The sequence below is a fragment of the Sorex araneus genome, chromosome 2, assembly GCF_027595985.1.
Source record: "Sorex araneus isolate mSorAra2 chromosome 2, mSorAra2.pri, whole genome shotgun sequence".
Taxonomy (NCBI): domain Eukaryota; kingdom Metazoa; phylum Chordata; class Mammalia; order Eulipotyphla; family Soricidae; genus Sorex; species Sorex araneus.
In genome coordinates, this window is record NC_073303.1 from 223,816,400 (window position 1) to 223,838,075 (window position 21,676).

Here is a 21,676-nt window from a genome sequence, read left to right on the forward strand (position 1 = left end):
ACTGAATCACTTCAATAATAGAAATGGATTATCTCTTTGTTTGGAGGCTAAATGCCCAAGATCAGGTGTGAGCAGAAGTGGTTTCTTCTAAAGGCTTTGAGGCACAGACTGTTCTTTGCCTCTCACCTTCTGGTGGTTTGCTGGAAATCTTTTGCATTCAACTGGCTTATACACTTATGCCTTCATCTTTATAGTCCACTTGTCCTAGTATACATGTCCACGGTTGGAAGCACGAATATCCCCTCCCCCCATTTTTTTTTATAATGATACCAGTTATACTGTAGTAGGGTACCACACTGAACTACAGTTGACCCTTGATCAGTGAGGGGGCAAGAAGTAGCAGCCTCCTGCATAAGCAAACAATTCCATATACCATTTGGCTTCTCCAAAATTTCACTATGAATAGACTGTTATTAGCAGTAAGCCTGACTAATAACCTACACGTTGATTGAAACATTTTGCGTTAACATTATATATACCATTCTTACAACAAAATAAGCTAGAGAAGAGGAAGTATTAGGTAAACCCTAAGGAAGGGAGCCTGGAAATAAATAATAAGCAGGGGACTGCCTGCTTGGCATGTTTGCATGTAGGAGTCCTAAGTTTGACCCCCTGCCAGGTGGTGCTCCAAGCACAGGAGAAACAAACCCCAAGCACCATGCCCCTGATCACGGCCAGGTGTGAACTAAGAAAAGGGGGAGGCTGGAGAAGTAGTCTAGTGGGTAGGGCACTTGCTTTGCACACGGCCAACCTAGGTTCGATCCCTGGCATCCCATGCCATACCCAGAGCACCGCCACGAGTATTATTTGAGTGCAGAGCCAGCAGTAACCTCTGAGCATCACTGAATGTGGCCGAAAAGCCAAAAAGAAAAAAATTGTAAAAGAGCAAAATCTGAAGGAGCCACGGATGTGGCTCAGTAGTAAAGCTTGTGTCTCAATGGAATACTATGCAGCTGTTAGAAGAGATGAAGTCATGAAATTTGCTTATAAATGGATAGACATGAAGAGTGAAATGAGTCAGAAAGAGAGGGACAGACATAAAAGGATTGCACTCATTTGTGGAGTATAGAATAGCATCACATGAGGCTGACACCCGAGGACAGTACATACATGGGCCAGGAGGATTGCCCCATAACTGGAAGACTGCTTCATGAGCGGAGGGGAGAAGGCAGATGGAATAGAGAAGGGATCACTAAGAAAATGATGACTGGAGGAACCAGTTGGAATGGGAGATGCATGCCGAAAGTAGATAATGGACCAAACATGATGACTTCTCAGTGTCTGTGTTGCAAGCCATGATGCCCAAAAGTAGAGAGAGAGTATGGGGAATATTGTCTGCCATGGAAGCAGGGGGAGGGTGGGTAAGGGGGAGTATACCCAGGATATTGGTGGTGGGGAATGTGTACTGGTGGAGGGTTGGGTGTTTGATCATTGTGAGATTGTAACCCAAACATGAAAGCTTGTAGCTATCTCACAGTGATTCAATAAAATTTTAAAAATTAAAGAAAAAAAAAGTAAAACTTGTATCTTCCATGCATGAAGCCCCGGATTTGATCCTTGATTCTGGCCAAAAAAATGAAAAGAAAAAGAAGAAAAGAAAACATATTTACACTACTGTACCATGTTTACTGATCACAGCAATGTACAACTTGAATTATATACCTGGTCGTGTTGATGATACATATTAGATAACTCAGCTCAGTGGGTTTTTTTTCTTATTATGCAATTTTTCTCTCATTTCTTTTTTGTGTGTTTTTGTTTTTTATTAGGGGGCCACACCTGGCAGTGTTCAGAGCTTCCTCTTGCCTGTACACCCAGGGATTACTCCTAGGGAGTTTGGGGGACCAGATGGGAAGCCAGGGATTGAATCTGGGTTGGCTGCATACAAGGCAAGCACCCCACCCACTGTATTATGACTCCAGCCCATCTTTCATTTTGTCGTCTTCCAAGTGGTGCTCGGGGGACGTAGGGGTCACTCCCAGCAACAGCCGACCAACCTTGCCTGTACGTCAGTGCTGGGGACTGATAGCCTGGGTCTCCTGGGCAGTGCTCACGGGCCCCAGTGTTGCATCCTGTGATAGCAGCAATGGAACCAGGGTTGGCTGCATGCGAGGCAAGAACCGTAACCCCCGCACTATCTCCCCAGCCCCCCATTTCTCTATTTCTTCAAAATGCTTCCAGAATCAGTAGTGAAACTTAAATACAGTTCTGATGGTACTTTAACTTTTTACAATAAAATTTTTGGTGGGGGGCACACACAGTGGTCCTCAGGGCTTACTCCCAGCTTTGCACTCAGGAATCACTCCTGGCAGAGCTTGGGGGACCATTTGTAGTACCAGGGTTCCAACCCAGGTCTGTTGCGTGCAAGGTAAGCAAGCACCTTACCCACTGTACTGTCTCTTTGGCCTTATTATAAGAATTTTTTTTATATTTTATACTTGTCAATGATAAAATAGACTTGCATATTTATTTTGCATTTCATGAAATATTTAAATTTCCCTGAATTTTTTATTGTAGTACTAAACTATGCAGGTCATCCACAGGTTTTTCCAAATTGCCCTAAACTGGGCCAGGAAGATAACTCAACAGCCCATGCTTTGTCTGCGGCAAAAGGCTTGGGTCTAATCCCCAGCACCACACACCGCACTTCTGGGAGCATACCCCCACCTCCACCCCCACACTTCCTGGTGTGGAGAGAAACGAAACAAACAAACAAAAAAATGAAACAGATGGCCCCAAATATAAAATATCAGGACCAGAGAGATAGTACAGCAGGTAAGGCTTGCACGTGGCTGACCTGGATTCGATTCCCAGCATTCCAGAGGGTCCCCCAGGTCCCACCAGGAGTGATCCTCAGTGCAGTCAGGAGTAATTCCTGAACATCACTGGTGTGGCCCCAACACCCCTCACCAGCACCCCCCCAAAAAAAAATGTGAAAGAATCTTTTTTCCCAGGATGTGTATTGAAAAAAATTGGCACATAGAGGGCCCAGAAGATGGTTTAGTGACTTAAAGTGTAAAGGTCATGAGTCTTGATCCCAGTGCTGCTGCATTCACTGAGGTGAATAGGACAATTTGTGATCGCCAGGCAAAGGGGCCCGAAGAAGGTGCAGTGGCTTAAAGCACTAAACCCTGGTGCCCTTAATGAGCCCTGAGCAATCCTGACGACCCTCCTGTCAGCGTCCCTGGTGAGGAAGGGCCTGGGAGCTAACTCGATGCCGTAGGCAGTGCCCCAGCAAGCGTGAGGTTATGCACTTAATGCCCTGTGCTGTGCATGCACGCCTGCCCTGAGGTCTGGGGTCCAAAGAGGGAAAAAAAATTGTTTTAAAGGAAGCGGAGCACATAAGTGAAAACTTACTGGGTTCAAACCTGGAATGTCCAGGGTCAACTATGGTGATATCTGCACTGACTCTATTTCTAAATAAAATACTCAGTCTAGGGCTTCAACATGAATTTCTCTGGGATGACATGGTACTCGGAGCACTGTCCGGACAGCCCAGAAGAGCACTGTGCTGGGAGTGAACCCTGAGTGCCTCTGGAGATAGAACCCAAGAAAGGAAAGACATCTACAGTTTCTTATCATGGGCCTTTTCATCCAAACAGATGTCTGTGTGTGTCTTCACAAACTTGGTCCCTAGCTACCCATCCCACACACCTGAGATTAATTCTGTCACTCAGTGTATTATCTATAATTGTTATCTACAGATCACCCCAGACTTCTTGGCTTAATATTAATAAATATTTGTTGTCTCTGAGTCAGGAATTTGGGACCGGCTTAGCCAGTTGATTTTGGCTCAAGATTTATCATGGGGTGACAGAGAAGAGGTCGCCGGGGCTGCACCTCGAGTTCTCTCAGGATTGGGACTCACCGATTGACATCCAAGATTCTCACTCATCGTTGTTGGCAAAAGGTGTCAGCTCTGTATCATATTAGCCTCCTGCAGGCTAGTGAGAGCATTTACAGCAGTGCTCCTGGCCTCGCTTCCCCAGAGAGTGACCTGAGAGAGAACAAGGAGAAAGCCGGCAGAGCTGGCTTTATACCCTTTGCTTTTTGAGCCACACCCTTCAGGACCCAGGGCTTGCTCCTGGCTCTGAGCGTTGGAATCACTCCTGGCAGGACTCGGGGATCATGTATGGAGCTGGGATTGAACCCGGTCTGCTCTCTGCGAGGCAAGTGTCTTCCTTGCTGTAATACCTTTGTGTTGAGTTTTGACACACACGTAATTAATGTAACCACAGTTGAAGTATAGGACATTTTTGTTTTGTTTTGGTTTGGGAGCCACAGGCAGTGGAGCTCAGGGATTACTTCTGGCTCTGCACTCAAGAATCACCCCTGGCAGTGCTTGGGGGACCATATTGGGGTGCTAGGGATCGAACCTGGGTTGGCCATGTGTAAGTACGATCTACCCACTGTGCTATCGCTCCAGCCCTAGCACACTGATCCTAGGAAATGTTTTTGGTGAGAAAATCTAGCTTCTATCTTCAATCTGGGGAAATATCTATCTTTCTGTATAAAAAGGAAGATGCTGCCATTATCTATTGTATATCCAGGACTAAAAGCACCCAAGAAGCCCCAGATAGAAAAAAAAATGAGATTCAGTTTTGGCTTCCTGGAATTTTATCTTTTAACTTTTGTTTTGTTTTGGGGCCACACTGGCCGTGTTTTGTGGTGAGGGGTTGCTCTTGGCATGTTGGGGGGACCATGCAATATTGGGGATCATCCTGAGCCTCCTACATGCAAGTCATGCACTCAGTTTGTTGAACTCTCTTAATTTCCAGGGCTGGAGTGATAGTACAAGGGTGAGGGTGTTTGCCTTGCACGTGGCCCACCCAGTTTAGTCCCTGGCATCCCATCTGGTCCCCGTGCATCACTAAGAGGAATTCCTAAGCGTAAAACCAGAAGTAACTAACACTCCAGCCCCAGTTTTCTTCCCTTAATGAAGTAAAACAGTTTTATTTAGGGGCTGGAGCAATAGCACAGCGGGTAGGGCGTTTGCCTTGCATGCGGCCGACCTGGGTTGATTCCCAGCATTCCATATGGTCCCCTGAGCACTGCCAGGAGTAACTCCTGAGTGCATGAGCCAGGAATAGCCCCTGTGCAAAGCCGAGTTTGACCCCTCCCCCCAAAAAAAAAGAAATTTACTTTTTAAAAAAATGTGAGAGGTGTGGGAGCCAGAGCAATTTTTCAGGAGATAGGACATTTGCTTTGTACACGGCCAATCCAGTTCGATCCCTGGCACCCCATGTCATCCCCTGAGCACAACAGGAGTAATTCCTGAGCATAGAGCCTGGAGTAAGCTCTGGACCCCTGGGTGTGGCACCCCCCCCAAAAAAAAAAACAACCTAAAATAAAATAAGTTGGCTCATATGATTACAAACTGGATGAATCCCACTCACAATAGGGAAAGCAATCTGCCCTACTTACTCAAATGTTAATCTCAACCGAAAAATGCCTTCACCCAGAATAATGTTTAACTACATTCCTGGGCAGCCCATGTTCTGGTCAGATAGACATAAAACTAACATCACAAGTCCACTTCTTGTCAACTTGGCATTGATACAGGTCTCCTTAAGCCCTATTTAATCTCTGAATAAGACAATAAAAAGGTCATAATTTTACCTACCTCTTGTGCACAGCTAAAGCAAACACCTTCCTCAGCATAGGAGATAAAGTCCTTGAGTGCTGTTTACTCATCTCTTTGATATCTTATAATTTAAACACTATAATGTAAAATCAATGATGCTTAAATAGGGTATGTCAATACACATTGTGCTTCTTGGTCAAAGTAAAAGGAGAGGAAGGAAAACAAAGATTTGATTAGTATACATAATTTACATATATAATGGGAATAACAAAATTGGAAAGAGCCCTCCTCGCAATTACTCTCGGGTCTAATTGCTTTTGTTTTGGACGTGGTGCTGAGAGGGAATTTGATGATGGCAGTGATTGAGCTTGTTTCTCCTGGGATTGCTCTTTCAAGGCTGTTGGTGCTGCCTTTGGAGCCACAGAATCTTGGGCTGTCAGAAGGCAAGAGCAATGTGGATCTTCTCTGTGGCCTTTCAGTATTGCTTTCTTGGCCTTCAATTTTTTTTTCTAGATCACACCTGGCAATAAATAGGCTGGAGCAATAGCACAGCTCGTAAGGCGTTTGCCTTGCATGTGGCCAACCCAGGTTTGATTCCTCTGTCCCTCTAGGAGAGCCTGGCAAGCTAGTGAGAGTATCCTACTCGCACGGCAGAGCCTGGCAAGCTACCCGTGACTTATTCAACATGCCAAAAACAGTAACAACAAGTCTCACAATGGAGACGTTACCAGTCCCCGCTTGAGCAAATCGATGATGGACAACAGTGCTTATATATAAACAGTACTATACCTGGTGATGCACAGGGGTTACTCCTGGCTCATGCACTCAGGAATTACTCCTGGCAGTGCTCAGGGAACCATATGGGATGCTGGGAGTGGAACCTAGATCAGCCACGTGCAAGGCAAACACCCTACCCACTGTGCTATCGCTCCACCTCCGACCTTCAAATATTTTTAAAGGTTCTTTTTTGAGAGGGAGGGCAGTTCAGTGGTCCTTGGAAGCTACTCCCAGATCAATGCTCAGGGATTGTTCCTGGTGTGTGCAGGGAAACATGTGGTGCCAGGAATTGAACCCAGGGCTCTAGCATACAAAGCCTGCAACGCCACCCTTTGGGCTCTCTTCTCTCTCCCGCTCCAAAGATCTATCTATCTTGCCTGCTTGTTTGCGGTTTTGTTTTAAGGTCACATCCAGCAGTGCTCAGGGGCCACTCCTGGCTCTGCATTCAGGATCACTCCTGGCACTGCTTGGGGGAAGCATATGGAGTGTCGAGGATTGAACTTGGGTGGGCCGCAAACAAGGCCAGTGTACTATCTCCCTAGCCTCTCAGAGATTTCTTTGGCTTCCTTTGGAAGGAGCAGTGACTTTTTTGCTTTCAGTGCCATCTCCATGGAAAGGGTGGGCATAACGCAGCCTTGTGGAGAAGAGCCTTGCCTTAGCTGACTTTTGAATCTTCAAAAGGTTATTCCAGAATTCTAAGAAATCAGGGTGGTGGTGAACATGGTAAAATCAGTGACTACCGTAAGTCCAGATAGTTTGCTTCTTTTTTCACTTCTGTTTTTGCTGTGAATTGAATTCCTCTATGGGAAACTACCACTGTGGTGGATAAGACATTCTGAAAGTCCACAGATGGTGGTTTTGGCAGAAGTGTTGCATGCAGAGAAGGAATATTCATATACAGAGTCTGTCTATTCAAGCCAGGCTGAAGTTCTGCCCTTCTATTATATAAGTAGTCTAATGTAGCCAGACTGCTACCAAGTAGCTGGCTGATGACCATGGAGCATGGTTCCATACTGGGGAACTCGGTACTAGCTGTAGGTAGATTGACTCGCTACTTGGAAGTACATAGTTGCTGATCTCAAGCATCGCCTTTATCCCTGCTTCATGGTCATTTTGTTCCTGAGGCTCTTACTGAAAGAGTGGGAAGAGTTGACTGTTATCCATAGAATGGGTCATCCTGTCTGCTTCATTATTAAAGTTCTCTCTTGTGTTCATGCTTTGGAAGACATTCACAAAACACGCAGGTACGCAGATATATAGTCCCTTTTTTGTCCATGCAGAGAGGTCTGTATAGACAGTTTTTCTCCAAATTTCCTTGTTGCCAGGTTTCCACTCAAATTCATCTCTGGTTCTTGACCATCCATCCAATTCACTGACCACAGTCAAGGAGTAGGCATCTAATCACAATCTGGCTATTTTTTTTTCACTTTTCCTCCAAGAAAAGAGAACAACCAGATTAGATTTCTGCCCACTGGGAGAATTTCCTCTTCAGCCATGTTCTTCTTTCAGCCATGTCCCAGAAAGCTTTAGTGCTATAACTCCACTTCAGAAGCACTGTATACTAGGCAGGACCATCTGCTAAGCAGATGGAACCGTAGTACAGCAGGTACGGTGTTTGCTTTGCATGCAGCCAACCCAGGTTCAATCTTCAGCATCCCATATGGTCCCCCAAGCCCGCCAGGAATGATCCCTGAGTGCAGAGCCAGGACTAAGCCCTGAGCACTGCCAGTGTGGCCCCAAAAACAATACAGAACAAAACAAAAGCCATCTGCTAGACAGGCCCAATGCTTCTCTTCCTCTCTCAGCTAATCATGAGATCATAGGTCAGACTAAGAGCAGTGATGGTTTAACAAGAATGGTGACCATGAACACTTATGCTGCTTCTTCACATAACTTTCTTGCTCCTTCTGGTCCTTCTCAAGCCCTGTAAAATATGTTCCTTCATTTGATAATGTACTTTATGCCTTAGTAGGTCAGATAACACCCTGTTAAAAATGGGAGTTGAGGTTGAGGTTGCATTTCAAATGGCAGCTCTGTGAACTTGAACTCGTGTTCAACCTGTGAAATAACAACTAAAATAATTTTTTTTTACTTTTTGGTTCGGGTTGGAGCGATAGCACAGCGGGTAAGGCATTTGCCTTGCACGCGACTGACCCGGGTTCAACTCTTCCTTCCCTCTCAGAGAGCCCAGCAAGCTACCGAGAATATCCCGCCCACACAGCAGAGCCTGGCAAGTTACCTATGGCATATTTGAAATGCCAAAAAGAGTAACAACAAGTCTCACAATGGAGGCATTACTGGTGCCCACTCGAGCAAATCGATGAACGGGATGACAGTGCTACAGTGCTACTCTTTGGGTCACATCCTGCAATGCTCAGGGGTTACTTCTGGCTCTGCACTCAGGAATTACTCCTGGCAGTGCTTGGTGGACCATATGGGATGCTGGGAATCAAACCTAGGTCAGCCGCATGCAAGGCAAACACCCTTCCCACTGTACTATCACTCCAGCCCCAACAGTTAAAATAAAAAATAATAATAATAATAATAAAAAAAGAACCTACTCAGTAAAAGGAAATATTCACACACCATACTTCTGACAAAGACTATGAGGCCAGAGAAGTATTAGGTAGGGTGTTTGCCTTGCATGTGGCCAACCTGGGTTTAATTCCTGAGCACCGCCAGGTGTGATCCCTGAACACAGAGCCAGGAGTAAGCCTTGAGTATCTCTGAGTTTGGCCCAAAAACCAAAATAAACAAACAAACAAAAAGGTTAATATCCAAAATATATAAGGCATTTGCTGAACTCAACAAGAAAAACAACCTGTCAGGAGAGGGCAGATCCAGCAGTGCTTCAAGTGCAGTGTATATGAGACTATTTGGAGATTTTCCCAGGTTCCTATCAGTGAACTGCACTATAGACTTTTAAGATGTAGAAGCAAATCCCTTCAGCAAATTCTTTAAAGGAAACTATTCTCTTTTGAGATACAGTTGCTGGCCTGTTAGTAGGCCTGAGTCGAGACTGAGTTCTTTGAATATGCAGGCCAGGGATTGAAGCAGGATTGGTCACATGCCAGGCACACACCCTGTACTAGGGCTGGAGCAACAGGACAGTGGGTAGGGCGTTTGTACTGCACACGACTGACTTGGGTTTGATCCCCCAAGCACTACAGGAATAAGTCCTGCAGAGCCAGGACTAACCTCTGAGCATCACTAGGTGTGACCCAAAAAGCAAAAAACCAAAACCCTGTACTACATCTCCTGCCATTCTGGTCCATGTTCAACCAACCAACCAACCAACCAACCAACCAACCAACCAATCAACCAACCAACCAATCAACCAACCAACCAATCAACCAACCAACCAAAACTTTCCAGACTATAACATTAAAAGGACAGTTTCTGCTTAATTTTTGCTTAACAAATCTGGCCTAACCCAACTTTTTGCTCCTTCTACCATTCTCCCACAGTGCATTCATTCCCACCCAGATTTATGTCTGTATGAGTTAGAAAATTCCAGTAGTTCTTTTGGAGTATCTCATGAGTCACACCTCATACTGCATCTCCAGGGGCATGCTGGCACTTGAGTCTTGGGTAGGTCCAGAGGCAAAGAGGGCTGGCAGGGAGGAATATAAGAGAATCAGAAGGTTTCTTACAGCAGCGCAGGGTGCATTTCCTCCATTGCAAGGTAGGAGGCCAAAATCACAGGAGGTGGGTCACTTCTGTGGCGTTGGGAGACTCTTTTCTACTGGCCAAAAGACTCATTAGAATTTGGGGGTTCAGTGTTCCTAGATAGGAGCTTCTCACACATCACAGACCATCTTAAAGGGTCCCATCCTTTCCCAGTTGGTGTCACTGCTTTAACAGAAGATAACCCTGCAAAGCTGGCAATTCAACTTGTGTTATGGGGTTGGAGCGATAGTACAGAGGGTAGGGCATTTGCCTTGCACACGGCTGACCTGGGTTCAATCCTCAGCATCCCATATGATCCCCCAAGCACCATTAATCAGGAATAATTTCTAAATGTAGAGCCAGAAGTTAACCCCTGAGCATTGCCAGAGCTGACAAAAAAAAAAAGCCAAAATGATAACAATAATAACAAAAAAACATTTTTTTTCCTTTTTCTTTTTTTTTTTATTTTTAGTTAGTGAATCACCGTGTGGGCACATTTACAGATTTATACACTTTTGTGCTTATGCTTCCCTCATACAAATTTCGGGAACACATCCCTTCACCAGTGCCCATTCTCCACCACCAGTAAACCCAGCGTCCCTCCCACCCTCCCCAATCCCATCTCCCCCCCACCCCACCCTGCCACTGTGGCAGGGCATTCCCTTCTGTTCTCTCTCTCTATTTAGCTTCTACGGCCCGCAATAAAGGTGTTGAGTGGCCACTGTGCTCAGTCTCTAGCCCTCATTCAGCCCGAAACTCCCTTCCCCAACATGGCCTTTGACTACATTATAGTTGGTGATCCCTTCTCTGAGTTGCCCTTTCCCCAGAATGTGAGGCCAGGCTCCAAGCCATGGAGTCAACCTCCTGGTACTTATTTCTACAATTCTTGGGAGTTAGTCTCCCACTCTGTTATTCTATATACCATAGATGAGTGCAATCTTTCTATGTCTCTCTCTTTCTGACTCATTTCACTCAGCATGAAACTTTTCATGCCGATCCACTTAAATACAAAATTCATGACCTCCTTTTTTCTGACAGCTGCATAGTATTCCATTGTATAGATGTACCAAAGTTTCCTCAACCAGTCATCCGTTCTAGGGCATTCGGGTTTTTTCCAGATTCTGGCTATTGTAAACAGTGCTGCGATGAACATACATGTGCAGATGTTGTTTCGATTATACTACAAAAAAACATTTTTAAAAAATGCATGGGAGGGGCTGGAGAGATAGCACAGTGGGTAGGGTGTTTGCCTTGCACGCGGCTGACCCAGGTTAGATTCCCAGTACCCCATATGGTCCCCTGAGCACTGCCAGGAGTAATTCCTGAGTGCAAAAAATCCAGGAGTAACCCTTATGCATCGCCAGGTATGACCCAAAAAGCAGAAAAAAAAAATGCATGGGAGGAGGTCAAGTACTTGCCTGGCATATGACCCTACTTCAAATCCCAGCACCGCATTTGGTCCAGCTCCCTGAGCACAGAGCCAGGAGTAAGCCGTGAGCACTGCTGTATATGGCCCCCAGACCAACAAGCAAGCAAACCCAAGGAGCCGGGTGGGAGCTCAGGCCGCACAGAAGCCCCTGCCTTGCCACTCGGCTGTGCCCATCCACAAGCACTGACTGAGCCTGAGTTCTGATGTCTGGGCTGCGGCCAGCCGGGTGTGAGCACGGCAGAGGAAGATTGTGGCCATCGCTGAGCACTGCAGGCGAGTGTGCGGACCCCTTGTGTGTGTGTGCAATGCCTGGCCATTGCGACAGCAGCTACGAAAAGGGAAGGGAAGGGGGAAATAAAGAAATACAAGTGACTGCCAATTCTTTGGGAAACTACAACAACCACATCTCACAGTTGATTCAGCAATTCTACTCTTGGATCCTTCCTGGTGAAAATGAAAGCATAAGGGGCCCCGGATGTGTGTGTGTGTGGTGGGTGTGATTTAAATGATATAGTACCTGCCTTGTATTTGTGAGGCCCCGGGTTCAATCCCTGGCACGGCATGCCCACCCCCGGCACAGCAACCCGCACGTGTCCCCTGGGCATTGCAATAATAAGAACAAAGGGAAGGGGGAACAGGAAAAAAGTAGTCTTTATTTTGCAACATTGGGGGGATGGAGAGATAACACAGGAGGGAAGGCACTTGTTTTGCATGTGGCCAACCTGAGGTTTGATCCCCAGCACTGCGTATAGTCCTCTGAGCACTACCAAAGGTCATTCACGAGCACAGAGTCAGGAGTAACCCCAGCGCAGTATGGCCCACTCCCCACCTCCCCAGTAAAATTAAGAAATTTGGGGGTCAGGGCCAGAGTATATCGAGGAGGGTGCTTGCTTTGGACGTGGTGGATCCAGGTTCAATCCCTGTCACCCCCTTTAGTCCCCTGAGCACTGCCAGGAGTGACCCTCTGAGCAATGTCGGTTGTGGTCCAAAAATAAAAAAAATATTGGGGGCCTAGAGAGTTGCTCAAAGGACTGAAGCACCTGCTTTACATGTTCGAGGCCCTGGGTTTGATCCCTAACACTAAACGATGCCCTGAGCATTATCAAATGTAGCCCTGGAGTGACTCAAGCGCCGCTGGGCCCAGGCTGCAGTGTATCACCAGACCGAGCACTGGACTCTCAAGCTTGGGTGGCTGAGGATAACTGGGAGTGGCTCCTGTGCCCCATGAACATTGCTTGGAGAGCTCCCCTAAATTTTTTTTTCTTTTTGGGTCACACCTGGCGATGCTCAGGGGTTACTTCCTGGCTCTGCATTCAGGAATTACTCCTGGCGGTGCTCAGGGGACCATATGGGATGCTGGGAATCAAACCCTGGTCAGCCGCGTGCAAGGCAAACGCCCTATCCGCTGTGCTATCGATCCAGCCCCTCCCCTAAAGTTTTAATGTCATCACCAAACACCCATGTCCCATGTTTTTAAAATTCGGGATGATAACATAGAATAGTAAATTTTGCTTGTGAATTCTTTATTCAATTCCAGCTATGATAGAATTCAGGATTGTTCTTTCAAATAGCTGTTCAAAAATATGCGCCTGGGGGCTGGAAAGAAAATAGTACAGCAGGTAAGGCTCTTCCTTGTATGTGGCCAACCTGGGTTTAATCGTTGGCGCCACACATGATTCCCCCAAGCCTGCCAGAAGTGATCCTTGAGCACAGAGCCAGGAGTAAGCCCTGAGCATAGCCGGGTGTGACCCCCAAATAAAAAAAAATCAAACAGGGCCAGAGGAATATTACAGGACATTGGATGCTTGCCTTGCATGAATCAACCGGGGTTCGATCCCCAGTATCCCATATGGTCCCCTTGAGTCTGCCAAGAGTGATTTCTGAGTGCAGAGCCAGAAGTAAGCCCTGAGCACCACCAGGGTGATGCTTACAAAAATAAAACCTAAGTTTTAACCTCAAAAAAAAAAAAAAACCTGGGCTGGAGAGATAGCACAGCAGGTAGGGCATTTTGCCTTGCACGAGGCCGACCCGGGTTCAAATCCCAGCATCCCATATGGTCCCCTGAGCACAGCCAGGGGTAATTCCTGAGTGCAGAGCCAGGAGTAACCCCTGTGCATCGCCAGGTGTGACCCAAAAAGCCAAAAAAAAGAAAAAAAAAACTATCCCTATATGACTTGATAACAGTGCTTTTACCAATTAGAGATGATATACATTAGTACATATTTATAAGTTATATGATCATAAGGCTTAAGCTAATTAAAAGAACAAAAAGACCAGAGATAGCATATAGTGGGTGGGTAGCTTGCCTTGCATGGGGCTGACCCAGGTTTGAGCTCCACTATCACATCACCTGAGCACAGAACTAGGAGTAAGCCCTGAGCACTGTATACTCTCCCCCAAACAAATCAGAAAAAAAGGAAGAAAGGAAAGAAGGAAGGAAGGAAGTTTGGAAGGATGGAAGGAGGGAAAGATGGAAGAAAAAAGAAAGGAAAGAAGAAAGAGGAAGGAAGGAAGAAAGAAAGAAAGAACAAGGAAGGAGGGAGGAAGGGAGGAGGAAGAAAAGGAGGAAGGAAGGAAAGGAATGGAGAGATTTCTCTGTGTGAGTACTGCAGCTGGATGTGTGATCTCTAGTGAGTACCACAGCTAACATGCGTGAGCACCACATCAGGGCATTTGTGTGTGTGAGAGAGGGAGAGACAGACAGACAGCCACAGACATGGAGAGAGGAAGATAGACAGATAGAAAGGAGGGGGAGATAAATAAACCTGCTTCAAAGGACACCATCAGCAAGTGGAAAGACCAGAATGCGAAAGGACCAAGCACCATGGGGGTTTCCTGGTGGTCCCCAACACTGTAGGACTCTAGCCTCACTGTATCATCAGGCCCCAGCATGGAACTGTCAGCTTGGTTGGCCAAGAACTGCTGGGAGTGGTGCCAAGGCCCTTTAACACCACTCAAGAGGTTAAAAAAATAAAAGATTAAGAGCAGATATTTCAAATCTTATTTGTGATGAGTCTATTCTCCAGAGTCTATAAATTCCAAAATATCCAAAGCAGTGTGAGTCGTAGCTCAGTAGCAGAGGGCATGCCTGGCACGCGTGAGACGGAGTTCAATCCCTGGCAACAACAACGCACATTTTTGTAACTCTCCTAATTCAGTAACATAGATAATCCAATTACAAGATGGACAAAGAATTTGAATAGCTATTTCTCCAAAGAATGTCTATAAATGGCCAATAAGCAAATGGAACTGTTTTATTTTGCAGTGCTGAGGCGTTTCACACATGCAAGGCAAGTGCTCTATGATGAGCTACATCCGGACATAGTTTTCAGAGTTAATAGTCATTAGGAAAATGTAAACCAAAATGAAACACTTCATACCTACAATGATGACAGAAGTTAAAAAGATGGACAGGACAGGGCCAGAGTGGTAGTACAGTGGGTAGGGTGCTTGCCTTGCACTTAGTAGACCCAGGTTCAATTCCCTGGACTGGAGCAATAGCACAACAGGTAGGGTGTTTGCCTTGCACGCGGCCAACCCGGGTTCGATTCCTCTGTCCCTCTCAGAGAGCCCGGCACCGAGAGTATCCCGCCTGCATGGCAGAGCCTGGCAAGCTCCCCGTGGTGTATTCAATATGCCAAAAACAGTAACAAGTCTCACAATGGAGACATGACTGGTGCCCGCTCGAGCAAATTGATGAACAACGGGACGACAGTGCTACATATGATCCCCCAACTCCAGCAGTGATCTCTGATTGCAGAGCAGGACTAAGTCCTGAACACAGCTTAGTGTGTTCTTCAGTGCAGAACAAGAAGTAACCCCTGAGCATCACCGGGTGTGAGCACCCCCCCACACACAAAAAAAAGCCAAAAGAAATTCAAAACAAAGTATATCAGTATGCTTAACACATGAATAGACCTTAAAAATATGCACGAAATCAAGCATCAGCAACCGTATGATTCCATTTATATAAAGTGTCAGTTTTAGAGGCACAGAGATAGTAGATTGTTAGGGCACATGGCTAGCATATGCCCAACCTGAGTTGGTTCCCTGGCACCACGTAGCATTCAGACCATCTCCAGGGGTAGCCCTGGAGGCCTCCTGACATCTCTGGGTGGTGATCCTGGGGGCCCTTCCAACACCTCCTGTGTGATGCTGGGGTTCAGAGCACTGCAGGGGCCAGGCAGTACCGCATTCCTGGGCCCTCACGCTAAACCACCAGTCTGGGTATCTAGGAGTTGCTGGGAAATGCCCTGGGCCTCCTGTGTACTGCTTGGGATGATCCCTTGTCCCTCAAAATGTCTATACAAGACAAATCTAGAGAAGAGAAAGTAGACTTACTAGGGACTTGTCAGGGGCAAGTAGGAAATGACTGCTAGTGAGTATGGATCACTCCTAGAGGTGCTCGGGGAACCTTATGGGGTGCCAGGGATCGAACCTGGGTCAGCTGCATGTAAGGCAAGTGCTCTACCCCCTGAACTACAGCCCAGTTTCAGAGAATGATATTTCTATTGGGGGTGGCAAAAAAAATGTTTTCCAGGGGCTGGAGCGATAGCACAGCGGGTAGGGCGTTTGCCTTGCACGCGGCCAACCCGAGTTCAAATCCCAGCATCCCATATGGTCCCCTGAGCACTGCCAGGAGTAATTCCTGAGTGCAGAGCCAGGAATAACCCCTGTGCATCGCCAGGTGTGACCCAAAAACCTAAAAAAAAAAAAATGTTTTCCAGAACATTAGATGTTAGTGATAGTTGTAGAACTTTGGGATATACTAAGTATCACTGAAGTAGGGGCTGGAGAGATAGCTCATTGGGCTGAATGCATATATTGCAGGCAAGAGGTGTGGGTTCAATACCCAGCACTACATGGTTTCCCAAAGCAGTGCTTAAGATCACCTCCAAGCGCCAAGCCCACAAACAAACAAAATCTAAAATTGAACTCTTAAAAAATGGTGGTTTCAGGATTCAGGGGTAGCTCAGTGGCAACATTTCTTACAAGCAGGAGGCCTCAGGTTTGGTTCCAGGTACTGCTCCACATCTACCAAGGGCAACCACTTGCGATGCCACAGTGCCACAAGTTGTGCAATTTGCCCAGCACATCCCTCCAGCAGCAGGCAATCCTGGCCATTGCAACAAACAGGAACAGCAAAAAAGGAAAGGGAATAGAAATAAATTATATTTTAAAATGGGGGAAACTAAAAGGTGAATTTTCTGCGTATAAGTCACTGTCATTGTCATCCCGCTTCTCATCGATTTGTTCGAGCGGGCACCAGTAATGTCTCTCATTGAGAGACTTATAGTTACTGTTTTTGGCATATCCAATACACACGGATAGCTTGCCAGGCTCTGCCTCGAGGGCTCGATACTCTCGGTAGCTTGCCGGGCTCTTCAAGAGGGGTGGAGGAATTGAACTCGGGTCGGCCGCATGAAAGGCGAACGCCCAACCACTGTTCTATCACTCCAGCATGCAGAATATATAATTATGGGATTATTTTAGTGATTTATTTTTGGTTTGGGGGCCACACCCATTGGTGCTCTGGGGCTATTAACTCTGGCTCTGCACTTAGGGATCTCTCCTGGCAGTGCTGGGGGGCCATATGGGATGCTGGGGATGGAACCCAGATCCCCCACAAGCAAGACAAGTGCCCTCCCTGCTGTGCTATCTCTCGGGGCTCTATAGAATTACTTTAAACATGGTAACTTGCTTTTGTTTGTGGTGCCTGGGATCTAACCCAGATCCTCCACATACAAGGCATAGGATTAGCCACTCAGCCATAGCCCAGTGCTTTGGGGAGGCTTAGGTGCTGGGGGTTGAACCTAGGCCTCCACTTACAAAGTTTGTGCCCCAGTCCTTTGAGCTATCTCCCTAGTCTGCAAATAGATTTTTTGCCCTCCTCCCCCCACCAAACAGTGCTAGGGGCTACTCCTGCTCAGTGTTCAGTGTTCAGTCCTGGCCAAATGGATTTGATTTTATTTTGGGGGGGGGGGCATACCTTACTGTGCTCAGGAGTTACACCTGGCTCTGTGCTCAGGGACACTCCTGGCAGTGCTCAGGGGACCATAAGGTGTGCCAGAGATCAGACCCAGTCAAGCATATGGCAGGCAAGCACCCTGCTCACTATACTGTCTTCTGGCCCCCAACAAATGGATTTGTCACTTAGTAGTTGAAGTTGTTAGTTTGTAGCTGAGGGTAAAGATATGGACTAGAGGGGCTGGAGCACAGTGGGTAGGGCATTTGCCTTGTATGCGGCCGACCCAGGTTCGATTCCCAGCATCCCATATGGTCCCCTGAGCACGGCCAGGGATAATTCCTGAGTGCAGAGCCAGGAGTGACCCCTGAGTATCGCTGGATGTGACCCAAAAAGCAAAAAAAAAAAAAAAAGATATGGACTGGAGATAAAATTTTTTGTTTGTGTTTTGGCCACACTTGGTAGTGCTCAGGGCTTACTTCTCACTTGGCTTTGTGCACAGAGATCATTCCTGGGATTGAACTCAGGTCGGTCAAGTGCAAGGCAAGCGCCTTACCCATTGTACTATCTTTCTAGCCTCCTGGAAATGTACATTTTGAAAAAAAAAATGAATTGACTGATAATGGTGCTTGGTAAATCTATTAACAGGTATTGTTATATTTATTTTTTATGTTAAAATATATTTATGTCCTAGAGAAATGCTCAGAATTATTTCCTCTGATTTGTAATGTGACCGACCTCTGTAAATAAAAATATCCCATATACACTGAGGGTTTTGTCTCTATTATTATTATTATTATTATTTTGCTTTTTTTAGGTCATACCCAGTGATGCTGAGAGGTTATTCCTGGCTCTGCATTCAGAAATTACTTCTGTGGGTGCTTGGGGGACCATATGGGACGCCAGGGATTCAACCTGGGTCAGTCGCATCAAGGCAAATACCCTACCCACTGTACTATCCTCCTGTCCTATTATTGTACTATTCAAGTAGGAATTATTTTAGGGGAAGAGCAGAATGGAAGATTCCTCTCAACCTTTTTACTTCACTTCAAAAGATCGTTCAGTCAGCTGGGGATACGGCTCAGTGGTGAACTGCATGCTTGGCATACGTGAGACCTGAGCTTTATCCCTGGCACTGAGAAAAATACGTATTAAATGATAAAAGGCTATGGTCCCACCAATACTACTTAGCAAAAAATCACATGGATCCTTTGAACTTTTCAGAGAGTGCTCTGAAGATGAAGGAGATTGTAGGTAGAAAATTCAGAGGGCTAAGTTATGTAAACCTAAAAAAACAAAATGCCTCTACATTTAATATAAGGAGCGCTGACTGCTAATAGTACCTCCAAAGTCTCTATGCTTTCTTCTTTTTATTTTTAAAAGGTTTTCATTTTTATTTAATTCAATCACAGTGAGATACAGTTAACAAGTTGTTCGTGATTGGGTTTCAGTCATATAATGTTCCAAAACCCATCCCTTCACCAATGTATATTTCCTACCACCGATGTGCCCAGTTTCCCTCCCCTGTTTTTTCCCTTTTTTTTGATTTTGGATCACACACGGCAGTGCTCAGGATGTATTCCTGGCTCTGCACTCAGGAGTCACTCCTGGCTGGGCACAGGGGCCATTATTTAGTGCCATGGATGGAACTTGGGTAAGCCACATGCTGAGGATAAGGATGTGCAAAGAGCTAAATATTATTCCAATACTTTTTGGGTTATAAAGTGCTTTTTAGTTCTTAAGCAGTATCTGTATGTGCGCACATATATTTATATGTAATCTCATCTGATCGTTACATTACTTGACTTAACCGGGATAGCCAGCCGCACTGGAGAAACTCAGAGGAGTGTCTCACCCAAGGCCACAGGGCTAATAAAATGCAAGTTAGAACGCATGCTGCTTACTTTTCCCAATACTCTGGTTCTAGGGCTAAGTCATTAAGTGGTAGCTCAAGAAACAGAAACATAGTTTTAAAAAAGTTGCCAATTCCTGCGTTTGAACCCTTGCCAGCAGCACTCCTCCCCTCCTCCCTTTAACACGCCCCCCTGGCCCCGTCTGCAGCGAGTATCATCCCTCCAGTGCAAGCGCCAACTCAAGTGCACTTGTGTGCAACCCGAGCCCCGCCCCTGTGCACCTTCCTCGGCGTCCCTTCCCACGCCCACATTTTACAAAAGCCACTTTCTTGAAGCACAACCTTGTATCTCCCCCGCCACGTCTGGTTTCCAGGGCGCTCCCGGGGCACCTCCCGTCCTACAACTGCACTTCGCCGTCTGGGTCTCCGCTAGCACGGGCCACCGGGGGAGGACCCCCTTCCCTGCCTTCTCCTCCTACGTCCCGCCACCCAACACGCGTGACCCGGCCGCGCTCTGCCGCTCGGCCTCCCTCCCGGCACAGCCCACCGAGCGTCTGGCCACTTCTTTCTCCCGGAGTCCCGCCCCTCGGCCCCTGTCCAACTCTGGCCCTGGCGGATCTCGCCCTTCCTTTTCTCCCCCCCAGCCCGCCCCCAAGTCTCGCGAGAGGTGAAGGCGCCTGGCCGGACGAGAGGAAAGTCTCTGCTCCGCTGAGGGGGGAAAAGAAGGAGCTGGAGACAGATTGTGGGATCGAGCGCGGGCGGGCGGGAGGCGACGGAGCTACCAGCGGGTGAGTCCTGTTAACATTCACTAGTCCATGATCTGACGGGAGTCTCCCCTTCAACTCTGGCCGGTCCCAAAGTCCCAGGCCAGGGTCTCCCCTCCCAGTCTGTGTTGGACGGGGGCGCTGAGGCGGTGGCTGGGCCCTGTCTGAGGAAGAGGGTGGGTCAGGGGCGAGCCCCGGCCAATCAGAGAGGAGGAAGCGGCGATTGGCGGCGATGAACACTAATGGGAGGCCGCCTTGGCCTTGCGGAGTGCCGCCCCTCTTCTCTCCCTCCTCCCGCCTCCTTCCTTTGGGGGGGAAGGCGGGGCCAGAGCCCTGAAGTGTGGGGAGAACTTGGGGTAAGTAGCCCCCGGGGGGAGGGGGGGGCACAGGGCGTGGCAAGGAGAGGGGAGTTGAATCCTGTGGGAATGGAGTCTAGTGGAGTGTACAGGAATGGGAGAGAGGGGAGGGGTACCAAGCTGATGGGAGACCCAGGGCTGCTCCAAGATTGGGGTCAGGGACTTTGCATGGGAGGAGGCGAGGGTGCTAGGCTCTAGGTAGGGGCGAGTAGTTGGAAACACGGCGTGGGGTCGCGGGCTGGAGAGGGGTCAGTCGTGCATGAGAGTCGTGGCACTTCGATCGACTTATGAAAAAACAACAACCCCAAAAGCAGGGACATGATATACCGGAGAGAAAGTGTGGATTTGGAGAAAATTCAGGGACGGAGTTGAGGAAGATTGCAGGGAGCTGGCTTTCGGAACCCGGAGACATCCCTTGGGGGAAGGCAGAGGGGAGTGTGGAAGGTTCGGGAGGTGTTTGGCTCGGAGAGGGCTGAGCGATCCAGGTCTTCAGCCCAAGTATCCGAAGCAGCAGCCTGGAATCCTGCGTTAGGGCTTTGGGAGGATATGGCACCCCGGCCGGTGGCCAGCCTGCAAGAGTGCGGGGTAGGGGTCGAGAGGGAGAACACCCTCCCCTCCACCCTCCTTTCCTCTCTCCCTCTCTCCCTCTCCGCACGCTTCATCTCTTCCTAAAGTCGGGAATGGGGGGCTTGGGACCTCAGCGGTCCAAGTGGGAGCCCCGCAGGGAGTTGTATGTTGCTCTGAATTGCTTGTTATGTTCTCTGACTCGGGTGTTTACTAGCCAGGGCCCCTCCTTCCCAGGTTCCCGCGTTGCCACTTTCCTAACTTTGAAAGTTTGTTTTCCACCTCGCAGTGGGTGTCTTTAGTATCTCCGAGGGTTGTGTCAGAATTTGTGTAGGTTTGTGGGGTGGCCCGGAGCTTTCTCGCCAAGTTCACTCGATTCTGATGTTTAAGATCCTTGCTGCAATGTAAGTAAATTCTTGAAGTCACATTCGACTGAACAGGCATTCAGTGAGCTGCCATATATGCTAAACCCAAGTTTCTGTGAAATGTTTTGCCCACTCACGTTCTTGAAGAGTTGTTAACTGGATGGTTGCAGTTCGTTTTAGTTTAGATATATATTTTAATGGTGTCAGTAAAATCGACACGGAGTTCAGAAAAGTGAAAAAAAAAATTCCTTGTGTCCAGACTGGGAAACTAAAGATGTGTCACAATATATTAGAGCAAGGGTTGGGGAAATCAAATACAATTTGTACTTAAACATGGAGGATATAAGGTAA

At 47.3% G+C, this 21,676-nt stretch overlaps 1 protein-coding gene across 2 annotated transcripts in view; it reads left to right on the top strand.

Annotated features, from left to right (window-relative positions):
- The first annotated feature begins 19,950 nt into the window (after positions 1 to 19,950).
- The window catches only part of LOC101553126 (cyclic AMP-dependent transcription factor ATF-7), a 121,611-nt gene continuing 119,885 nt past the window's right edge, over positions 19,951 to 21,676 (top strand). Inside the window, exon 1 of one of the 2 annotated variants that reach the window (XM_004601540.2) lies at positions 19,951 to 20,064. The gene's annotated coding sequence lies outside the window, so the exon portion shown is untranslated. Of the gene's footprint in view, positions 20,065 to 20,327; positions 20,397 to 21,676 lie in introns of those variants that run through there. The other variant, XM_055125318.1, reaches the window with a different exon arrangement.